Source organism: Prionailurus bengalensis, chromosome B4 (assembly GCF_016509475.1).
Source record: "Prionailurus bengalensis isolate Pbe53 chromosome B4, Fcat_Pben_1.1_paternal_pri, whole genome shotgun sequence".
NCBI classification, from domain to species: Eukaryota; Metazoa; Chordata; class Mammalia; order Carnivora; family Felidae; genus Prionailurus; species Prionailurus bengalensis.
The window spans coordinates 39,235,079-39,248,336 of NC_057358.1; the positions used below are offsets into that span (position 1 = coordinate 39,235,079).

Genomic DNA, 13,258 nt, shown 5'->3' on the forward strand with positions numbered 1-13,258 from the left:
TGGTGGAGTCCTTGCAAATGAGGGGTCGGGAGATGAAGTGGCTCTGAGGAAGGGGCTCAACTAGAGGCACGTTAAATTTGAAGTCTTTAAGACATCTAAATGGAAATATTAGAACATATGAAGACACAGGACTGGATTTAGGAGAAACCTCTGGGTTGGAGACAAAGATCAGGTCACATCTGTGGCAGACACTGATTATCCAACCACCATTTCCCCTTTCTGCTTAGTTAACTGTACCCCACTTTTGTTCACATGTAGAGTAGTCTTCTTTCCAGAGGAGATTAGACCCTAATCCAGCCTCAGACCCTAGTGCTGTGGGTGAATCTTGATTAGCCCAACATCTTGATTAGTCACAGATAATTCCATTCCCCTTACCGGTTTTTAAGTTTGGGAATGTAATACAGTTCTGGGCAATAAAGTATGTCTGTGAAGAAGATTCTAAACATTTCTAGGATTCCTCTCTTTTTTTGAAAAAAGATGGAAAGAGAAGCTTCTTATTGTCTGCCTCTAGATGTGGCTCTATGAGATGGACTGACTAAAGCTTCCACAGCCATTTTGGGACCATGAGGGGACAAGGCTGAGGGCAAAACCCAGCATGCTAAGGACGGACGAAGAGAAAGATGGAAAGAAATGGTCTCTGATGATATCATCAATCTATCAGATTAGTCCAACCCCAGAAAAGACCTCAGGAGTCCTTGTTACGTGATAATAAATGTTTTCCCTAATTTCTTTTAAGTTACTCATTTATTTTGAGAGAGAGAGAGCGAGTATGCACAGGGGAGGGGCAGAGAGGGAGAGAGAGAATCCCACACAGGCTCTGCACTGTCAGCACAGAGCCAGATGCAGGGCTCGAACTCACAAACTGTGAGATCATGACCTGAGCCAAAGAGTCAGATGCTTAACCGACTGAGCCACCCAGGTGTCCCATATTCTTCTTATTTAAGCCAGCTGAGTCACAGTCTGTGTTGTTTGTTGCCAAAAGAATTTCAGCCAATATACCACCTCTGCAGAGAAATTTCTATATGACAGAAGTGACCACTAAAACCATGAGAGCGTTTGTAAAACTCAATGGAGTGTGCAGGGAGGAGGAAAACCATGGGGAAGGTCATTGGTGTGGTGATCGAAGGAAAGGAAAGAGCAAAGGAGACAGAGAAAGAGCACCATCAAGGGTAGGAGGATGATTAGAACAACCTGTGGCGTACAGGTTCATGGAATGAGAGGCTCAAGAAAAAAAATATATAAGTGGTTCTGTAACAAAAGAGTGGCACAGAGCCTAGGTAGCTCTGTCAGTTAAGCCTCTCTGACTCTTGGTTTTGGCTCAGGTCATGATCTTGCATTTTGGGAGTTCGAGCCCCACATGAGGCTCTACACTGACACCACGGAGCCTACTTGGCATTCTCTCTCTCTGCCCTCCCCTCTCTCTCAAAATAAATAAATAAACATTAAAAAAAAAAAGTGGTGCAGAAACCAGTGGAAAGGGAGTGAAGATAATTATTTGTTGGTTGACTGATTACCTGTCTGTTTGATTGCTTGTTCAATGGCTCTGCTCCCTGCTCACCAGCTACTTCCTGGTGGCCCAGATGACCCCAGGGGCCAGGACTTGGGAAACTTTGGCCCTGTGGGTGACAAAGCAGCATCCCTCTGCAGATATGAAAGCCACATGCGTGGGGCTTCCGGGACGGTGGGGTTTACAGAATGCTACCCATTGTCAGCTGAGGAGTCCTGACACCTGGTCCTGACCCTATCTTCTGTAGACAGAACATGAAACAGAGTTTTGTTTATCAGCTGTAACTTGAGGGAAGTCACTTTGTTGCATTCTTGTTGCCAGTACAGGGAACAGCCCTAGCTTCCTGCTGCTCTCCTCCTCCTTCTTCCTTCCTCCTTGCTCCTTTAGTATACTTCACGCTTCCTGCCTTTCATCACAGGGTTCCCTCTGCCATGAATGTCCTTCCTCCTCATCCCATCTCTACTTGTTAAAGTCTCTTCCTGTCCTTCAGGACTGACACCTCCTCCGTGAAGCCCTCCCCATTCCTCCCAACTGGAAAATATCTCTGGCACTTAAGTGATCCCATTCCACTTGGCTTCAACCTCTGTTTTCCTAAGCACTGGGGGTGGGGGGGGGGCAGTACTGGAGACATTTGTGGTTTCCTAGGAGACAAGAAAGACACAGAAGGAAATTCACCTATACAAATAAGGCAAGGCCTGCACAAACTCTGTCCAGTGTATGAAGAGGGTGGGCACAGGGGAAATAGAGAAGTGACTGGATCCTCTCCTCCCACCTGCAAACTAGCCCTTCCTCTCTTCCTTTCTCAGATGAGCTCTGGGGCAGAACAACCTTGGCAGGGTGGGCTGCATGAGTCCGCAGTCATCAGCTAGGAGCAGTGCTCCCAGGTCAGCCTGTGCACAGCTGGCCTTCCCCACCATTGGAGGGTAAGTGACCTCACAGGCCCCCAGATAAACGCCTACTTCCTTTTGGGCCAGCCTCACTCCATGGGCCTCCCCTCTGCTTGGCCCTTCTCCACCTCTGCAGCCTTTTCTCCTGGGCTCCAAGCCTGATGTCTAGCCACTCTCTTTCTCCTTATCTCTCTCCTTCTTTATCTGGCATTGTTTCTTTCTCTGTCTGCCCATCTCTCCCAGACGATGTCCTTGTCCTTCCTTACCCCTCTTCCTCACTCTCTCATCCTCCCGACTGAAATAAAGATCCTGCAAAGAAAACAGATAGGCTTCTTGCATATCAGCACACGTTGATTGGGGGAACTACGAAACAGATGCAGAGAAGGTGATGCTTTGGAGTGTCTGGTACCCGGCGGCAGAGAAACTTACATGTGTTCTTCAGACTTGATTGGACCTAGGGGTAAGATCATGGGTCAGGGTCCAGAAAGCCCGAGTTAGAAATGTAACCTGTCCCTTTTCTTTTTCTTTTTTAAAAATGTGTTTTTTTAAACATTTATTTATTATTGAGAGACAGAGAGAGACAGAGCATGAGCATGGGAGGGGCAGAGAGAGGGGGAGACACAGAATCTGAAGCGGGCTCCAGGCTCTAAGCTGTCAGCACAGAGCCCTACGTGGGGCTCGAACTCACAAACCGAGAGATCATGACCTGAGCTGAAGTCCGCCGCCTAACCGATTGAGCCACCCAGGCGCACCTGTCCCTTTTCTAGTGTCCTAAACTGGCAGCCTAAATTTGCTTGATTGTAAGCCCGTATCATTTTTTAAAAATTGAGTGGTATCTTCAATATATGCACATCTAACTATTTATTTATTTTATTTTATTTTCTTAGAGAGAGTGTGGGCATGGGCAGGGAAGGGCAGAGAGAGAGGGAGAGAGAGAATCCCAAGCAGGCTCCACACTGTCAGCACAGAGCCCCATATGGGGCTCGAATCCACGAACCATGAGATCATGACCTGAGCCAAAGTTGGATGCTTAACCGACTGAGCCACCCAGGCGCCCCACATCTATTTCTAAGTCATAAGTGAAATAAAATCGTCACTTGTGGCAAAGAATGCTACTTGCTTCCCATTATCCTTTTTCCTTTCTTCTACAATATTAAAACCCCTAAATTTTAGACATACAGCCATCCAAAATGAAGACTACATTTTTCATGCCCAAGCAGCTAGACATACCTGTTTGGATTAAGTTCTGGCCAAGGGGGTTTCAGGGGAAGCGATGTATAAATTCTGGAACCTGCCCCCTCTCGCTCACTTCCCCCATGCTGCCTGCTGGAGTGTGGATTTGGTAGCTAAGCCATCTTGAACTCTATGGAGTAGGATCAGATCTAGTAATGGTGAGGAGACAGGAGAGAAGGAGCCTAGGTCTCTGGGAAAAGCCTGATGGAGAAGATACTTCACCCAGGAGATGGGAGGTACTGGCTTCCAGATACTTCTATGTAGTTGAGTCCTGCTTTCATGCGGCTGAACCTATGTTTTAACTACATTGTACTTCTATGGAAACATTGTGTACATCATAAAACATATGTACAATATGACTATGAAAAGGATATTTTTAAATACATTTTTTTATATGAGAAAAAGTTTAGATTAATGGAGAATTTGTAAAGGTGGCTCAGAGAGTTTGCATATACCCCATACCCAGTTTCCCCTATTATTAAATCTTAATTTAGTGTGGTAGATTTGTCCCAATTAATGAACCAATGCTGATACAGTATTACTGAAAACTTTTGCTTTCCAATGGTGGTTTTTAAATAAATAGAAGTTTCCCATTTTTCTTCCCATCACCATATATCTTGTGCACCCCCATAAATGTGAACCCCAGGGGAGTACCATTGTCCTAGTTAATGGGGCTGTCAGTCCCCTTGCTAGTCACATAGCACAGAATGGGACACTGAGAGGCAACACCAGGTAAAGGGAGGCCAAAGAGTGTGAGTACTGAGTGGTATCACCAAGGATCAGTCCAGAAAGCTTCTTGGAAGTTGGGTTTTGCCAGGAGATACAGGGATGGACAGAAGGGTCTGGAGCTTCCAAGGTGATGACTAGCCCATGTGCAGACCCCAAGAGCGGGAAGGAACAAAGGCAAACAGAGAGTCAGTGAGGTAGAATCTGGTTTGCATTAGGAATGCGGCCTGGGAGGCAGCAAACAGCAAGACAGAGTCAGGGAGGCTGGGTGGTAGACTTCTGCCCTGGGTCTTGGGTACTTTCCTTGTTACAGAGCCTGTCTGTTTTTTTTTTTTTTTTTTTTTTTTTTTTGAGTCCAAGGCACTGTCTGTTCTGCTGGGGTCTGTGTGTCCTGGCCCCTCATTAAAGCAATGGGATTTTCCTTGACCCTTGGGAGTCCATGTATCTGGAAGGCAGCCATAATCTTTGAGAAAAGTCACAGCAAGACTCCCCTTTTCAGGCCAGGCAAGGGGATAAGAGCTATAGGGGGAATCAAGGCCTTTTCCGGCATGTGCATGGAATGCATCCACTTGTATGCTGCACACTCCTTCCTGACAGCTTCTGTTCAAATTCCGATTCCCAGCGAGGAGCAAGAACCAGGTTCCTTGTGTCTGTGCAGGGAAGATGCCTGTGGACCAAAGGAGTTCAGGAAACAGGGTGCCTGGGGTCATCTGCATTTTCTCTCACTTGGAGGCAAGAAAGCCCACGGAGTCGCGCCTGGTGGCGCAGCAACCTGGCCATCATCTAGGTCTGGTTTGTAGAAACAGAGGTACAGAATAAGGGGTCACAGACAGCGAGGGTGGAAGGAATAGAAGCACATTTATAACACTGTATTGAAACAATCTTGGGGCGCCTGGGTATCTTAGTCAGCTAAGCGTCCGATTCTTGGTTTTGGCTCAGGTCATGATCTCACGATTCATGGTTCGGGCCCTGCGTCTGGCTCCACACTGGCAGTGTGGAGTCTGCTTTGGATTCTCTCTCTCCCTCTCTGCCCATCCCCTGCTCAATCTCTCTAAACAAACAAACAAACAAACAAACATAAAAAAAAACAACCAATTTATCTGTCTAGATGTGAGCAGTCCGAGGATGGGGACTGGGTCCTGTTCCTTTTGGATTTCCATGTCTAGTCCAGTGCCTGGCATGCGATATGTGCTCAGTACTTGTGTGTTGAATGAATTGCCCATCTAAACATACTTACCGGGACACCTGGGTGGCTCAGTCGGTTAAGCATCTGACTCTTGATCTAAGCTCAGGTCATGATCTCACAGTTGGTGAGTTCTAGTCCCACGTTGGGCTCAGCGCTGATGGTGCAGAGCTTGTTTGGGATTCTCTTTCTCTGCCCTCTCTCTCCGTGTCTCTCTCTCTCTCTCTCTCTCAAAATAAATAAATTAATTAAATAAATAAATAAACAAACAAACAAACAAACAAACATACTTACCTCATTCGTGGCAGAACCGGCAGGAGCCTGGGTATCCTGAGCCTTGGGTTCTACTGTTCTTTTCACTACACTGAATTACTGAGTTGCTTCTGGACCTCAGTCTGGCTTAGCAGAAGTTCAAGGTACCTTTTGGTTCTGCCAGCCATCTTGCTCCTCCACTCCAAGTGTATCCATGCCTGCTTCTCAACAGGGCTCTTTAGAGCATGGAGCTAATGAAGACAGTTGTAGTCACAAGATCATTACTCACCTGAGCTAGTTAACTTTGACCAGGCTGAGTTCCTGGCTCTAGGCAGTTGTCTTGTAGATCGGAAGGTATGAACAAGTGCTGACAGTTGTGTTCAAACCCATGACACTCAAATGGGTCCATAGGGCCTAGAAAATAAAATCCAAAATCTATATGGTGAAACTAGGGTCTTCTATACTTTGGCTGGAGCCCCCTATATCTCCATCAACTCTCATCTGCATGCTGGCTCTAATCACCCACTTGCCCCAAACATCTGCGGTTTGGTCAAACATAACACGTACCTTCCTTACACACAGTATTTCCTGCTCCCAATGTCTTTGCTCAAATATTCCTACCACTAGCAGTGCCAACCCCCATCTCTCCCTACCAAAATCTTATTCTCTGAATTCTGAATCAAATTCCCTTCCAAGCTTTCCTGATTCCTCTGGCCATTTATTGGATGGTGTGAAATCCCTGCCCACCCCGCATTGTCTATATTTTAAGAGCCACCTTTACTCCCCAGTATTATTGCTACTTTTACATCTGTGTCTGGCAAGAGACTATGAGCTATGGGGAGCATGGATGCTTGCCACTTTTTCTGTTCCCCTCACCCCCATCTCCAGTACTGAACCCAGAAGAGACTCTTGGCACCTCTTACACTGCAGGTAGAGGAGAGTGGTCAGTAGCATTTTCTTTATGTTAGAAAATTAGAGCTTTCTTATTTGCCCATACTCTGAATCAGAACATCCCAAATGGATTGTCTTTCCCTTAAGCTAGGTGAAGCCACCACTGTGTGAGGGTGTGATATTGGATCTCGGGAACCATGAGATTAAGCAGGGATCATATGAATTAGCCTGTCCAATGGAAGGAGCATCTGGCCTCAGGAGGAGGAGTCTGGGCTGGGAGAAACTGGCTGGCCCAGTCCTTGGGAAAGGTCACCTAGCTCCCCAAATGGGCAAGAGGACTGAGTTATGGAATCCCAGGAGGCTCAGTAGACCCAAAAGAGGAGAGGGAGCAAGTCCAGACATGGCTGTGAACCCACCCAGGCCCTCTTCCTGCTCCCTCGTCCTCCATAGCCCATTGCTCTGCTTTCCCTGCCCAGAGGAAGAAGAGACAGAGGCAGGAGTGAGAGCAGAAGTGGGAAGATCATGAACATGCACATGTTCCCTTTTTGGAATCTTCTTCATTACCCTTGTAAAGATGGGCTCCAAGTTTACCACCCACAATTTTTATTTTAGTTTATTTCAGTTTTTAGGTTTTTATTAGTTTATTTTGAGAGGAGGGGGAGAGGTAGAGAAAGAGGGCAACAGAATCCCAAGTAGGCTCCATACTGTCAACGCAGAGCCCCACGGCAGGCTCAACCCCAGGAACCGTGAGATCATAACCTGAGCCAAAATCAAAAGCCAGACACTTAACTGACTGAGCCAGCCAGGCGCCCTCCAAATTTTACAGCACAAAACACATAAAGTTAGTTGTAAGCCATCTGTACCTGGCACAAACAAATCTGTTACACTAATGTTTAAAACTATTTCCTCTGTAGGAAGGTCTCCCGCAGCCGGCCATGAGGACTCTTGTGGCATCGACCATCTATTAGGCGGTGTTCAGGGGCACAGTCCATGGTCACCACCTCCCACCTGCCTCCCTCTTCCCCACTCAGAAGTCACTGCTCCCAGAGCTTCAGCAAAGCTTGCTCTTATCAGCAGCCTTTTCCCAGCATCCCCCATGCCACCCCTTCCCCCATTCTTTCTGGGCCTTTCCCCCCCCAAGTGCTGCTGGGATCCTCGAATGGAAGGCACTTGGCAGCTCCATGGGTTTCCCAGGCAGCTGCTACTCCCCTAGACTCTGAGCACTGGTAACCTTCGCCCCAGTGCAGCCTTGGTTGGGCTTGGAACCAAAACCATTACATTCATCTCCCTCTTACTCTCCAAAGGGGGTGGGGTGGGCTGGCTTCTGGGAAGTGACTAGACTCCCCACCACCACCCTGTGCAATATTCTGGCCTTCTGACTCTGGGCAAGAGCAAGAAAAGAGCCTCGGATTCAGCTCTCCATGCTTCCTTGAGAAGGGCCCACTCACCTGCTGGAGACACACCTGACTTTCCCTCTATCATCGGTCAGATTACCCACAACTCCTAGATAAAAGTGGTGGATTATCCACACTACCATAAGAACGAACTGGCCCGGATAATGCAAAATCACGAAGAACCTGAAACCAGTTCTGTTCGTCTCTGGAGAACTTTATGATTTTTTTCCCCCTCTTCCTGCAGCTGATTTTCCTGACTATTGAATATGAAAACCCATACAGTCCCTGGGCAGGGATGGAGGAAAGCTGATTCCTGATGAGATCTGGCCACAGACAAGTCTCAAAACAGACAGCTACATGGAAATGTCTGAGAGGCTGTTCTCTGAGAAGTTTTTAAAAAGTCACAGGAATTGCAGAGACTCTAAGTGCTGCCTGTATCTGTTTAATATTTCCTCTGCTTTGAAAACAAAACCAGAGTCATAAGGTATCAATGCTGGAAGGGGACTCTGAGACCATTAAATCCAACCCCCACTTTATGCAGATGAAGAAAAGGGGACCCACATGGTAGGCAGGCTGCAGCTTAACACAACAGCGTATCTCTTCCTCTTCATCAGAATTTTGAGTCATGTTCCCCTTTACCCAGAAATCATCTACCTTCTCAGCTCCCTTCACACAACAGCTCCTCGACACAGAAACTTCTGCCCAATTCCTATTTTATGCACCTGCCGGGCGTGTCCTTTTTGTGTGTGTCATTGTGTACATTTTAATGACTTACTTCCCCTATTAACCTATAAGCTAGAAAAAAAAATAAGTCCTATGGGTTTCTTCTTGTAAACCCCATGCTAATGACTCATTACCTAATGACTTCTCACTAACTGCTTCCTGGCAACCATCTCAGGTCTTGTCCAGCAACTACCCAGGGTTCAAGTCCTGACTCTTCCTGTCCACCCATGTGATCTTGGGCAAATGACTTAACTTCCCCTCTAGAAATGGCACCAAAGAGTGGCTGAGTGACACCAAGGGAGAGCTTTAGTCTGTGATAGCCGCTCCCCAAACACACAGTGTAAAGTAAAAAACAATGCATAGAGAAACCCAGCTTCAGAACAAATCCCCTGGTACCACCACAACCCGATTATAACCTTCCTCCCTCTCAATTTCCTCAACTGGAAAAGGCAGGGGGGAAATGATATCTTATAGAGTTATAGGAAAGTTAAATAAGAAAGCCCATGTAGGGGTGCCTGGGTGGCTCAGTCAGTTAAGCGTCCGACTCTTGATTTCGGCTCAGGGCAAGATCTACAATTTGTGAGTTCAAGCCCTGCATTAGGCACTGTGCTGACAGCACGGAGCCTGCTTGGGTTCTGTCTCCCTCTGTCTCTACCCCTCCTCCTGCTCGCTATCTCTTTTCTCTCAAAAATAAATAAAGATTAAGAAAAAAAAAAGATAGTCTGTGTAAAGTACTTAGCATCTCGAAAAACTGTTCAATTCATGTTAGCCCGGGCACTGTGCCTGGGATAAGGGAATCCATAACAAATAAAACCTGGTCCCTACCCTGAAGTGCTCACTGGTCCCTAGAGGAGGCAGACACATCATTCAATGGCAACCTCATAATAGGACAGACTAACAGCAGGATGAAAAGACAGTGTTAACCAGAGGAAGGAACAACTTTCAGGAGGTCTGGGAAGATTTCACAAAGGATGAAATGCTTGAGCAAGAGTCTGGAACCTGAATAGGAGTTTCCTGGGCAGACATGTAAGTATCACACTAGCCAGAAGGAACACCCTGTAAAAAACAAAACAGAACAAAAACCCAGAGGCTTTAAATGTCACAGATCCCTCAAGGTGCAGGAATAATTAGGTAAAGGGAAGTGAGAAGTGGTAGGAATGAGGCAGGAGAAGGAGACCGTGTGGGCGGAAGGAAAAGGCACAAGCTTTGGAGCAGGTTCCCACGAGCGAATTCCTTTGCTCATCTGTAAAAAAGGCAGGAAAACAACAGCTAGTACCAGTAATAAACACTGGTGATTTAGTAGACTGCATCTAAATGCTAGCCTGTGACAGGTCTCCTGGGCTTCATTGACAAGGCTGTGGGGTTTCAGGGTGGGGGAGCGTCAGTGTCAGAAGAACCAATAGGGGGAAGGTGGCAGCAGCAGAGAGGGGCACCTTCAGGCAGATGCAATATTCCAGGAAAGCAGGGCTCAGGAGACTCGGGGGGCTTGGAGGCCGTGCTGGCAGTACAAGCGTTTCGGTAAAACTTGAATGAAGTGACTGATACAGAAAAGGAATTGAGAGTGAAGCCTTTACCAACGAAAATTGTACACTTTTTTGGTGAAGATTAGAAGACAAAAAATGAAGGATGTATGGTATCCTATATATTATATGGTATCATATATATGTATATTTATTTATTTAAAGTTTATTTATTTATTTATTTATTTTTAACGTTTATTTATTTTTGGGACAGAGAGAGACAGAGCATGAACGGGGGAGGGGCAGAGAGAGAGGGAGACACAGAATCGGAAACAGGCTCCAGGCTCTGAGCCATCAGCCCAGAGCCCAACGTGGGGCTCGAACTCACGGACCGTGAGATCGTGACCTGAGCCGAAGTCGGACGCCGAACCGACTGAGCCACCCAGGCCCCCCTAAAGTTTATTTATTTTGAGAGTGAGCAAGTGAGCAGAGGAGGGGCAGAGAGAGAGGGAGAGAGAGGGAGAGAAAGAATCTCAAGCAGGCTCCCCACTGTCAGCGCAGGGTCTGACATGGGGTCAATCTCATGAACCGTGAGATCATGACCTGAGTCGAAGTCAAGGGTTGAACACTTAAACCGACCGAGCCACTCAGATGCCTCTGCATCCTATATATTATAACTATAATAATGTTAACATAATTCCTCCTGTTATTACTGAGTTGTCCTTCTGGAGGGAAACCTGGCCCACTCCCCCTCCTTTCCAGGATGAAAAAGCTGAGGCCCAGAGAGGCTGAATCACTCTCCCAAGACCAGCAGTGGGGGTAGGGGGAGGAGTGGGGGAGGGAATGAAGTCCTGGGGACTCCTTGGGCCAGTGACACCAGTGACATTGGTTCAACTTCCACGTGTAGAAATAACTGTACCTTTTAGTTTTTAAAACCATGTTATGTGCTTTTTTTTTTTTAATTTTTTTTTTCAACGTTTTTATTTTATTTTTGGGACAGAGAGAGACAGAGCATGAACGGGGGAGGGGCAGAGAGAGAGGGAGACACAGAATTGGAAACAGGCTCCAGGCTCCGAGCCATCAGCCCAGAGCCTGACTCGGGGCTCGAACTCACGGACCGCAAGATCGTGACCTGGCTGAAGTCGGACGCTTAACCGACTGCACCACCCAGGCGCCCCTGTTATGTGCTTTTTAAATGGGTCTTAAAATGTCGTGTCCTGCAGAAAGGGTCATGGACTCTTTTACGAGAGGCCAGTTCATGTCAGGGGCCAGCCTATAAAAACTGATAGCGGGTGTCTTGCAGGACAGCACTGTGTCCCGAGGGCTGACCCCGAAATCCCAGAGCACCGAGTGACAGCAGTCACACCTCAGGCAGACTTTTCCGTCGACCCCGTGTCACTGGCTGCGCACTGTGAGCCATCTTGCTCTGCCGGGTGGCCAGGCAATGGGGAGGACGGAGAGCGAACGGACATGCACAAGTGCCCACAGGAGCAAACGGGAAAGTACTCTCTGTTTGGGTGTCCTCCTGAAGGTGGGACTGTGTGTGTGTGTGTGAAGTGGGGGGCAGAATGTGTGCTGGGGAAGGAGAGTGAGAGTCAGGGGGTTGGGATACAGAGGGTCTTTGTACATCAAGAGCAGCAGGTGAGCCCCTGGGCTTTCATATGATTCGAGCAGAGCAGGAAACCTCCTCCTGTAAAGGCCAGGCAGGGACTGGCAGGCCGGACTCAGTCCTCCTGGTTTCAATGGGCAATGCACACCACCGTATGCCCTGCCGGCTGGCCCCAGACCTCTCCAGCATCCCACACACAGGCTCCCCATCCTCACCCTGCCCCCGCTCAGAGCCCCCAGGCTTTGCCTACGCCGCGGGCAGGCAGCGGTCCGGCCTAGCACAGGCTGGCAGGAGAAGGGCTCCCGCGCCCTCCAGCCCTCTACCCTCCAGCTGTCACTCCACTGGTTGCCCACCATTTGGCAGAGTGCAGCCCCCACCCCCATCCCAGTCTGGTCCAGCAGGCACAGCTTAAGTTTCCACAGAAACTCTGATTTTCCTGGGGTTTGGAGCAGGCCCGGCCAGCCGCAGTTCCAACTACTGCTGGCTTCTGGAGCCCTCTCCTCCCACGGCTCCCAGCAGGGCATGGCCACTGCCACTACAGAGGCTTGGCAAATTCGGGCAGAAGGGGTGGGGTGGCCTGCCTTGGGTTCCTATTTCTCCTCTCGCTGAAATCCTGAATAACAACAGTCACTTAAATGTCACTTTCAACCTTTCAAAGAACTTCCCGAATTTTATTTCCCTTGATCCTCATGACTTCCCAAGCAGGATAATTCAAACGTAACCCCTTTGGGCCAAAGGAGAAACAGAGACAAGAGGGAATAACTTGTCCAAGGTCCCATGGCTCAACTGGAACCAGGGGAATCTTCCACGTTCCACATCGCCACCACCATGGCTTCGCCAGGTGGCACAGACTACTCCCTGAGATGGCTGCAAAAAGGTCTGTGCTCTTTTCAGAGCCTGCCTTTGCATAAAAGAACCTGGAGGTGTCCCATTTAGGGTGCACTGGAGCAGCGGAGGGAAGGCAGCTGACTCTTGGGACTGGGCAGCCTCACCACGTCTGGGCCCAGGAACCTGCCCTCCTTCTCCCCCCAAGAATGAAACCCCTCCCAAGTTTGCTAGAAACATGTGATTTATGATTAACTTTGTGTCCTGGGGGAAGTCTTTTTCTTCATCAACATGAAAATCCCAGAAGGAGAGATGCATTGTCTGGGTTTTTCCCTAGGGGTAATGGGAAGCTTCAAAGAATATGGGAAATTAGAAAAGATGGGGAAGAACGATGGCAGAAGAGGAAAAGGGGTGTACGCGTATGGCTAGAGATGGGAGTTTGGGGGCTTTGCCCCATAGGTGCCTCCTGAGTTTCTTGTATGGGCTTACTGATTTCACACCATGCCAGCTTGGGAAGACAATGCCCCTCACGGCAACCCATGACTACTCTTTCCTGAATCCACAGGAC

The 13,258-nt window shown here is 48.1% G+C and overlaps 1 long non-coding RNA gene across 1 annotated transcript in view; it reads right to left on the reverse strand.

The window, feature by feature from the left end:
• LOC122472690 overlaps window positions 1-13,258 on the reverse strand; it is a 60,394-nt gene that overhangs the window by 12,830 nt on the left and 34,306 nt on the right. The window contains exon 2 of the long non-coding RNA XR_006294504.1: window positions 6,078-6,202. This is a non-coding gene — a long non-coding RNA (uncharacterized LOC122472690). The remainder of the gene's footprint in view (window positions 1-6,077; window positions 6,203-13,258) is intronic.